General features: G+C 32.0%; 1 pseudogene; it reads right to left on the bottom strand.

The window, feature by feature from the left end:
- Positions 1-2,540: 2,540 nt before the first annotated feature.
- On the bottom strand, positions 2,541-3,928 carry LOC114106077 (elongation factor 1-alpha 1 pseudogene; annotated as a pseudogene).
- Positions 3,929-10,021: the final 6,093 nt, after the last annotated feature.

The raw sequence follows: 10,021 nt of genomic DNA, 5'->3' as shown, positions 1-10,021 counted from the left end.
TACTTATTCCATTATATAGGTACTTAATTTCTCAGACTTAATCTGGCCAAGTGGTTTTAAGATATCATTCATAACTTTCAGTTGAATACCACTGACAACAATAGATCATATACAACAACACATTTTTCTTGATTATTTAAAATTGTTTATCATTTTAATCCCTCTACCACTTTTACATTTGCAGAAGTAATGTGAATGAGCTATGGTTATTGTGCTTAAATCACAACTTCATTAAATTGATATTCTCTTTAATAATGCAAATTTTTCATTAACACTACCTGTGAATTACACTAACATTTCAGATTATATAAAATAATAATTAAAATATTAACATAGTCACAGATAACCATATCCATTAATTAACAAATTCAAATAGTAAATGATTAAAGCTACTAAGTTACTAAGAAATGTTTCTTAGATTATATCTCCAGGGTCTAGTCATTATTCTTGGATTTAATTATAGATAAAAATCTGATGTGAGGAAACTAGGCATCAAGAGAATAGCTATTTTGAAATGTGATATTTTTGTTACTGAGCATTCTGGTCAGTTAAATACCAAACTATGCTTTGAAATTTTAACTTCACATTGAAATTATACCATCATATATTAAGATAATCAATGAAAAATATCACATTATAGAATATTTTATAAAATGTTACATGATAATATTTTTTTAAATTATGTGATACTCATCCTAATAATTTCTAATTACAGATTCATTGTTACCGCACTTTATGAAAATAGTTTATTTTATTTTTTTAATTCTAATTAGTTATACTTGCTAGTATAATGCTTCATGACACATCATACATAAATGGAGAATAACTTCTCATTCTTCTGTTTGTACAAATTGTAGAATCACGCAGGTCATGTAATCATATATGTACAAAAGGGTAATAATGTCCAATTCATTCTACTATCCTTTCTACCCCCATACCTCTCCCTTCCCTTCACTTTCCTCAGCCTAATACCAAGGTACTAGAACAAAGACCCTGAACCTACTAAAAGAAAAAGTAGGCCAAAATCTTCATCATGTCAGCCTAGGATCTGACTTCCTTAACAAGACTCATAAAGTGCAAAAAATAAAATAAAAAATAAATAAATGGGATGAATTCAAACTAGGAAGCTTCTTCTCAGCAAAGGAAACAATCAAGTACATGAAGAGAAAGTCTACAGAAGGGGGAAAATCTTTACCATGCTCACCTCAGATAGAGAATTATTCTCCAGGATGTATAAAGAACTCAAAAAACTTAACACCCCCCCCCAAAAAAAAATAAAAGAAAGAAAAAAACAAACAACCCAATCAATAAATGGGCTAATGAACTGAATAGACACTTCACAGAAGAAGAAATACAATCAATCAAATATGTGAAAAAAATGTTCAACATCTCTAGCAATTAGAGAAATGAAAATCAAAACCACTCTAAGATTTTATCTCATTCCAGTCAGAATGGCAATTACCAAGAATACAAGCAATAGTAAATACTGGCAAGGATGTTGGGAAAAAGTACACTCATACATTGCTGGTGGGACTGCAAATTGATGTGATTATTATGGAAAGCAGTATGGAGATTCCTCAGAAAACTTGGAATAGAACCACCATTTGACCCAACTACTCCACTCCTCAGTTTATACCCAAAGGACTTAAAATAAGCATATAACAGTGACACAGCCACATCAATGTTTAAAGCAGCTCAACTCACAAAAGCTAAACTATGGAGCCAACCTAGATGCCCTTCAGTAGATGAATGGATAAAGAAAATATACACTATAGAATATTACTCAGAATTAAAGAAGAATGAAATTATGGTGTTTGCCAGTAAATGGATGGAACTGGAGAATATCATGCTAAGCAAAATAAGTCAATCCCAAAAAACCAAAGGCCAAATATTTTCTGTGATATGCAGAAGCTAATTCACACTAAGGGAGGGGTAGTCTACAGAAAAATAGAGGTATTATGAAAAGTTGTGAACAGGAAAATTTGGAATAGAATTTATAAGATTTTTAAGTTTGAATAATTCCATTTAATCATTAATAAGTTCTAGAAAATATCATATATAATATTTATATATATATGTGTGTATTAATGATTAAACTAGAATTTGAAATAAACAAATGAAAAAGAACTAGACCCACAGTAAGGATGAATTTGATGCCAGATAAGGACTAAACTTAAAAATTACATTCCTGAATTAATTTCCATATGATTAGGAGGTCAATTTGGTCTAATAACTGATTCCTTTTTTTTCCCTTTCATTAAACTTTTATTTTAATGGTTTTCAAAATTCTGTGACAGATTTTTGGTCAAGTTGTTTCCATTAAAAAGTACTGATTTAAAAAACTAATAACTTAAAACGCCACACACAAAAACAAAATGGTCCACAAGACATTTTCCTTTTCATCTGAAGGTTTTATGATGTATTGTTATAATTAACCAGTCTTTTACTATCAAACTTAAATGGTCAATTGAGACAAACAATTCTGAGACAATTCTTCCATCACTGATTAAGACTGGGGTGGCAGATGTGAGGGGCAATATTCATTTAGTCTTCTGAGCTTTCTGGGCAGATTTGATGACTTTGCCAGCTCCAGCAGCCTACTTGTCCACTGCTTTGATGACACCCACAGCAACTGTCTGCCTCATATCACAAACAGCAAAACCACCCAGAGGAGGATGGACAGAGAAGCTCTCAACCCACACAGACTTTCCTGGAAACAAATCAATGATGGCAGCATCACCAGATTTTAAGGATTTAGGACCCAGATTTCAAGGATTTAGGACCATCTTCTAGCTTTTTACCAGAAGGGTGATTAATCTTTTCTTTCAGCTCTGCAAACTTACAAGCACTGTAAGCTGTGTGACAATCCAGGACAGGGGCATAGCCAGCACTGATTTGACCTGGAATGTTCAGGATAATCACCTGAATAGTAAAACCAGATGCTTCCATTGGTGGGTCATTTTTGCTGTCACCAGCAACATTGCCATAATGAACAACTTTGACAGACACGTTCTTGACATTAAAGCCCATATTGTCCCCAGGAAGAGCTTCACTCAAAGATTCCTGGTGCATTTCAACTGACTTTAACTTCAGTTGTAACGTTGACTGGATCAAATGTGACCACCATGGCAGGCTTGAGAACATCAGTCTCCACTCAGCCCACAGAGACAGTACTGTACGACAAATTTTGTAGACATCCCGGAGAGGCAGATGTAAAAGCTTGTCAGTTGGATGAGTCGGTGGTAGGATGCAGTCTCAAGCTTTAAGCAGTGTGGTTCCACTGGTATTGCCATCTTTACGGGTGACTTTCCATCCCTTGAACCAAGGCATATTAGCACTTAGGTCCAACATGTTTTCACCATTTCAACTAGAAATTGGCACGAATGCTATTGTGTAAAGGTTGTAGCCAATTTTCTTAAAGTAGGTGCTGACTTCTTTAACGATTTCCTCTGATCTCTTCTGACAGCAGGATGGCTCAGTGGAATGCATTTTGTTAACATTAATGATTAGTTGTTTCACACCCAGTGTGTAGGACAAAAGGGCATGCTCACAGGTCTTCCCATTCTTGGAGATACCAGCTTCAAATTCACCAACACCAGCGTCAATAATCAGAACAGCCCAGTCAGCCTGAGATGTGCCTGTCATCATGTTTTTGATAAAGTCTCTGTGTCCTGGGGCATCAAAGATAATCACAAATTCTGGTCTCAAATTTTCACAGGGAGGTGTCAGTGGTGATACTACACTCATGTTCAGCTTTCAGTTTATCCAAGACCCAGGCATACTTGAAGGAGCCTTCCTTCTCAAATTTTTCAATGGTTATTTTGTCAGTCCCACCACATTTATAGATCAGATGGCCAGTAGTCACAGACTTGCCGGAATCTACATGTCCAGTAACAATGATGTTGATGTGAATCTTTTCCTTTCCCATTTTGGCTTTGATTTCGGGGACGTTTTCATGAAACCTGTGTTCTGACAGCAAACCTGCTGTGGGGGGGTGGGGGGGAAAGAAACAACTGATTCTTATTAAAAAATTATAAGATACATGATTTACTTAATATATATCAATCACTAGAAACAAAGAAAAATAAATGAGTGAAAATCTTTTTTTCTCCATTTTCAATTTGTTTGATCAGGATTGTTAGTTTAATTAATTTTATTTTTCTTTCACTCTTTTATCTTCTGTCATATAACACATTTTCATAAAAATGGTAATTGCCTAGCAACTTGTTCTGTTTTATAACTATCTTTCTGAAACTTTAAAAATAAAATTTAATTTTATCTTAAATACTGATGAGAGTTCTTTTAGAACAATGACCTGCTAGGAAATTTCTACTAAAATTTAAGAATTATATTAATTGGGGCCTGGGATTGTGGCTCAGTGGTAGAGAGCTTGCCTAGTGCATGTGAAGCACTGGGTTCGATCCTTAGCATCACATAAAAATAATTAAATAAAATAAAGGTATTATATCTATCTATAAATTAAAAAATAATTATATTTACTGAATTTTTAAAAAGTTATTTTTTCTGTACTTATTAGGTTTATTTTTTCAATTTTAACTTAAGTTTCAATGATGATTTGCCTTATAGAATTTTTTTCATAGTCATATCTAAATGAACTACCAAGTGACATATGTCTTATGTGGTTAGTGTGGCTTCCCACAGCCTTCTCATCTTAAATTTATCTAATTGTAAAATGGATCTAAAACATGGATGTCTTCATAGTCACAGATTTTGCCAAAATTAAATGTAGGTTATTATCCTGTAGTCAGCAAAATATAAGCCATCCTATACAGTTTTTAGTTTTCCAACAATTCACCTGAGTATTTCTCCCTGAGCATACTATCTTGATATTCCCTTTCAAATCCCTATGCTTTCACTATGATTAAATTTTATGCCTTTTATTTTTTTATCAAATTTCCTTTCCTGAGTATATTTTTCTTACCTTTTTAAGATGCACCAATATGTCATAAAATATTTCTCAACTACTCAAGTTATACATGATTTTTTCCCGTAAGAGTCAGTTTGTAACTAATAACATATCACTTTTATTAAAACATTTATATTTGATAATATTGTATGTCTGTGCATTTTAAATTATTGATTCCTTGAAGACAATCTGGTTTTATTATTTAATAAATATCAATGTATCATTTAATCATTTTATCCCTTTGACCTTTTCTCCAAATTTTCCTCAAATTATTCTAAGACAGATCTCTCATGCATTTCTGTACCAAAACACTCCGCATAATATATTCTTTATATTTCATATATATTTTTCATTTACTCTTTGTCAATTATTTTTCAGATAATAGATTTAGGATCATTCAACTTCTTTCTTTTATTAGTGCTGCTATTTCATACAGTATTTGCTCTTGACCTTAGCTTTTGCCTTTGCACGTTCCTGAGTGAGCACCTCATCTTTTTCTTACAGGTTTCTATTTCCATTCAGAGGTTGGTCACCAACTTATATCACCTAAACCTCAGAAGGTCAAATACCTTATGAAAAGTGTGAATGATTATCACACAAACTAATAATCCACATCTGACTTAGAAACAAATTTCACCTTCTCTCTGTTTGGCTACCTTTCTCTGTTCTATTGCTTGCTAAGATTATTGTATGTTGTTTCACTCTGACTGAAAAATTGATATTTCACCTTCCCACATGTATTAGGACTTCAAGTAGAGGCAATCCCATAGGCATTTCTCAAATCATTTCACATCTCCACTCCCCATCCATGACCTTAGCACAACCCCAAAACTTTTCTCACTGGCTTGAAGCTACCAGTTCACTTCTTGTTCATTTAGCTTCCAGGTTTATTTTGCCTAGTTATTATTCTTTTTTTTTCTTTTTTCTTTTTTGGAAATGGGGATTGAACCCAGGGCTTTGCAAATGAAAGACAGATACTTTGCCAGTGAGCTACATCCCAGCCCTTGCCTAGTTATTTTTGAATTCTGATTTTTAAATTATTTTAGATCTAAATAGAAGTTACAAAGGCAGTGCAAATTATTCTTATATTTTCACTCAGTTGCCCAAAATATTAACATTGTATATAATCAAGGAACATAATTTTTACCTAAAACTTAAAAATTAAAATTGATAACTATGAAATGTTTTGAACAGCCAACAATAAAAAATTTAAAAAAAAAGAAAAAAAAATTGATATATTGCTACTGCTATACAAATTTCATTAGTGTTTCCACAATTTTTTTTTTCCATTAATGCCATCTTTTGGTCTAGGAGCCTCAAGCAAGACAGCACACTGAGTTTTCTATCAAGTTTCCTAGTGTCTACTGGTTGTGACAAAGTTTCAGATGGTATTTCCTTATTTTCATGATGTTAATAGTTTACAAAATACTTAGTTTTTTAGAATGCCTATCAATTTTTAATATTTTATCATGTTTCAGCTTAGGTTTGTTTATAGATGTGAGTATGTTTTTTGGAACACTATAGCAGAGATAAAGTTTTTCTATTGTTAACATGTCATAGGACAATGATAGCAGCATGAATTTTCACTAGAGTATTCTTGATCACTTGATTAAGGTTATATATGCCAGGAGTTTTCCTTTTCTTTGTTCTTGGAAACAAGTTGCTAAGTTTATCCCACTCTCAATAAGAAAGGAATCATGTTCTATCTCCTGGAGGGGAGAGCAAAACATATATTATTTGAAATTTTGGAATGCTGTGAAGAAGATGGCTCCTTTCTAATGTTCTTGTTTTAACCAGCTATTGACTCTGTATGTTCTAAGTCTGAAATACAAGAACATCAGCAAGCTATCAAAAGTCTTTTTTAAATGAGGCACTTGCTTGATTAACCTGAAACTTCATTATTTAATCTAGAAATTAAGTCAAAATTAATTGAATCCAGAAATTCATTTGTTTCTTAACTTTTGAGGACCAATTACAGTTTTGTGTGAGTGTGTCATGATGTTCCAAATTATTTTTCTTATTATATTCATCTTGGAACAACTTGTCCAATTATGAATACATCCTAAGACCTTTCTTATCCTATTTTCTGAGAAAATTGAACCATTATTTCCTTGTGTTATTGTTCTAGTATTGGATCTTGCAACCAGTGCCTTTACCAAATTTCTTTCTTTTTCTCTCATTCTCTCTCTTGCTCTTTTTTTCATTCCAAAGCAATATTTAAGCCTGTAAGTTTATTGGACATTGAAGCCATTTCTCTTCATAGTTCCATTATCAGATTTTTTACTTCTTTCCATAATTTTATGCAATAAATATTTACTTAATGAGTAAACAATCTCATGTTAAGAATCTTAAGGTTTTCAAATGTGATTTGCCTGTATTGTTACACGCTCCTGGAAAAACTGTGCAGCATCTGTTACAAGATGAAAATAACGATGAAGAAGAAGGAAGGAGAGGAAGAGGAGAAGAGAAAAGGAAGGAAGAAATAAAGGCAGAAGTAAAAAGGTAGGAAGGGAAGAAGTATTTTAAAAAGATGAAGGGCGACAGAGAAGAAAAATACAGGCAAAGAAAAACAACTGCAAATTCTTTCTTACTCACACATAAAAACCTAAAACCTTCAAACAACTCTCCTTTTTATCCTCAGCTTTCTGTGTTATTTTCTATCTACTACTCTACCCTATGCAAGAATTCCAAGTACAAAAGCTACCTTTGCCAAAATGGCACTTACAATTGAATAAGTGAACTGCAGAGGACTGAGCCCAGAGCATTTTTCATTAGCATTTATGTTGGAGGATATTTGTGACTTTCACTTTCAAGGCATTTCTGGCCCATGCTTGCCCTGTGTCAGCATTTTCCCTTGTTTCTCCACAGTGTGCATATCTCTGATTATTAACCTGAGAAAAACATTTTATTGGGCTCTTTGTATTCAAATAATTCACTCTTTTAATGCTGTGAGAAATGTCACTGCCATTAACTCTCCCTCCTGTGGATTTTACATTTGTTAAGTTGCATATAAATATATCTATTCTCAATATTTCTATAGTAGTATTTGTAAGACTTGATGAAATGCAGTTTGCTTGTGAAAATATTATGTGTGTTTATTACCAAACAGTGTCCTTCTATACAGCTTTACAGTTCGCTTGAAGGGCATTAAAAGGTAAATCTTTCATAATATGTTTCCCTAGCTCCTTATGTATCATACTAATTGATCATTTTGTTTCAAAAATATTTTAATTATTTTGAAAACTGATTGATATATTGATTGGTTTATTTTATTTCTTCACTAAAAAAGTAATGACATATGAATATTGATTTGGCAATGATTGCAATAAGAGCAAAATGTGTATAACAGATGTTTTTAAAAGAAAATTTATAAATATAAATATAAATCAAAATGTTCAAAAGTGCTGATTCTAACAATGCTTCTCATTAGTCCGTCTTCCCACAAATTGTGTTAGCTACAGCTAATTTTGCAGATCCCATAAGTAAATGTCTTAAAATTATTCTGCAATTATGCATGAATTAATACATGATTTAAATCATTTTTGATGATAATCTTTTGCAATTTTAACAATAAATCTTAGAATGAGGTTAAAGTATTATATGACATTTCCCTAAGAATTATTTTTTATTCTTAGATATTTATTTGTGACTGTTTCTCAACATTTTAACCTATAAAAAACAAACAGTAATAGAGAAACCATTTCTTTCTAACATTAAGTAAAATCTATCCAGATAGACATATTTATTTATAATGAAAGAAGGGGCCCATCTAAGTTATTAGACTACCTACTTCCAATTAAATATTCATTTTTTATATCTGAAAGTTGCCAGTAAAGTTTGCAATACATTTATTTATGTTTTGATCCCTGATATTATACTGAAAATAATGATTATTCAACATAAAATACAATTATATTAATTAAATTGTAGAGTTGCAGAATATTTTTTAAATTGTTTTTAGTTATATACTTTTTTAAATTGATTTTTTTAAAAAATAAATGACAGTGGGATGCATTACAATTCTTATTACACATATACAGCACAATTTTTCATATCTCTTGTTGTATATAAAGTACATTAACTATTCGTGTTTTCATACGTGTACTTTGGATAATGATGTCTATCCATTTTTTATTGCAAACAAGTATGAAAAGTTGAGCAATTGAAGACTTTTTAGCATAAAATTTATTCCAGTAAGAAAAAAATATGAAAGAATTGAAATGGACATCTCAGATTAAGATAGAAATAAAATAATCTAAAATTCTATCCATTAAGAAGAGCTTTTTCATATATTTTTAAAAGGATTAAACTTACTTTGTGCCAGGAAGTTTTCTAAGTGCTTTATTCTAAGTGCTTTATTTGTATTATTCATTTTAATTCTCACACAACTCTGTAAGACATGTTCCAATATTATCCTCATTTGAAGAACAGGACACCACAGCACAGAGGATTTGCCTTGCTTGCCTGTAGTCACATAAGTAATTATCAGAACAAATAATTAACAGAAGAGTTAAGTGTAGATGCAGACATTCTGGCCCCATAGTCTTTGCTCATAACCACTGTACTAAATACAGTGTAAAATTTATATGAACTTTACATTATTTTAAAGAATTAGAATTGTAATAGTGTTATTTTTTTTCCATGTTCAATATTTGCAGCTGTTCGCACAGAATCACTGGTTTTCAGGAATTCAAAATCATGAAAAATTTAAATTATCACCCATCTTTGTTTTGGGCTACTATAAAAGGATATCTGAGAGTGGGTAATTTATAAAGTAGGGATTTATTTCTAACAGTTCTGGAGACTTAGAATTCCAAGGCTGTGCTGTCAGCATTTGGCAAAGATCTTTTTGCCATCCCAAAGTAGAAGGATAAGACAGTAGGTATAAAGGAAACTGAAGCTCAGGAGGCTGAACTCATCTTTCAATCAGGATCCCACTCCCAGGATAACTGCTTCCTGTGATAAGGACATTTATCCTTTTACAAGGGCAGAGCCCTGATGATCTAACCAATTTTGAAAGTCCCTCCTGGTAATAATGTTGGGTTAGAGATTAAATTTCCAAAGTGTGAATTTTTGCAGGGACATATTCAAACC

Source organism: Marmota flaviventris, chromosome 15 (assembly GCF_047511675.1).
Source record: "Marmota flaviventris isolate mMarFla1 chromosome 15, mMarFla1.hap1, whole genome shotgun sequence".
NCBI lineage: Eukaryota > Metazoa > Chordata > Mammalia > Rodentia > Sciuridae > Marmota > Marmota flaviventris.
This window is presented reverse-complemented; position numbering and strand designations above follow the sequence as displayed.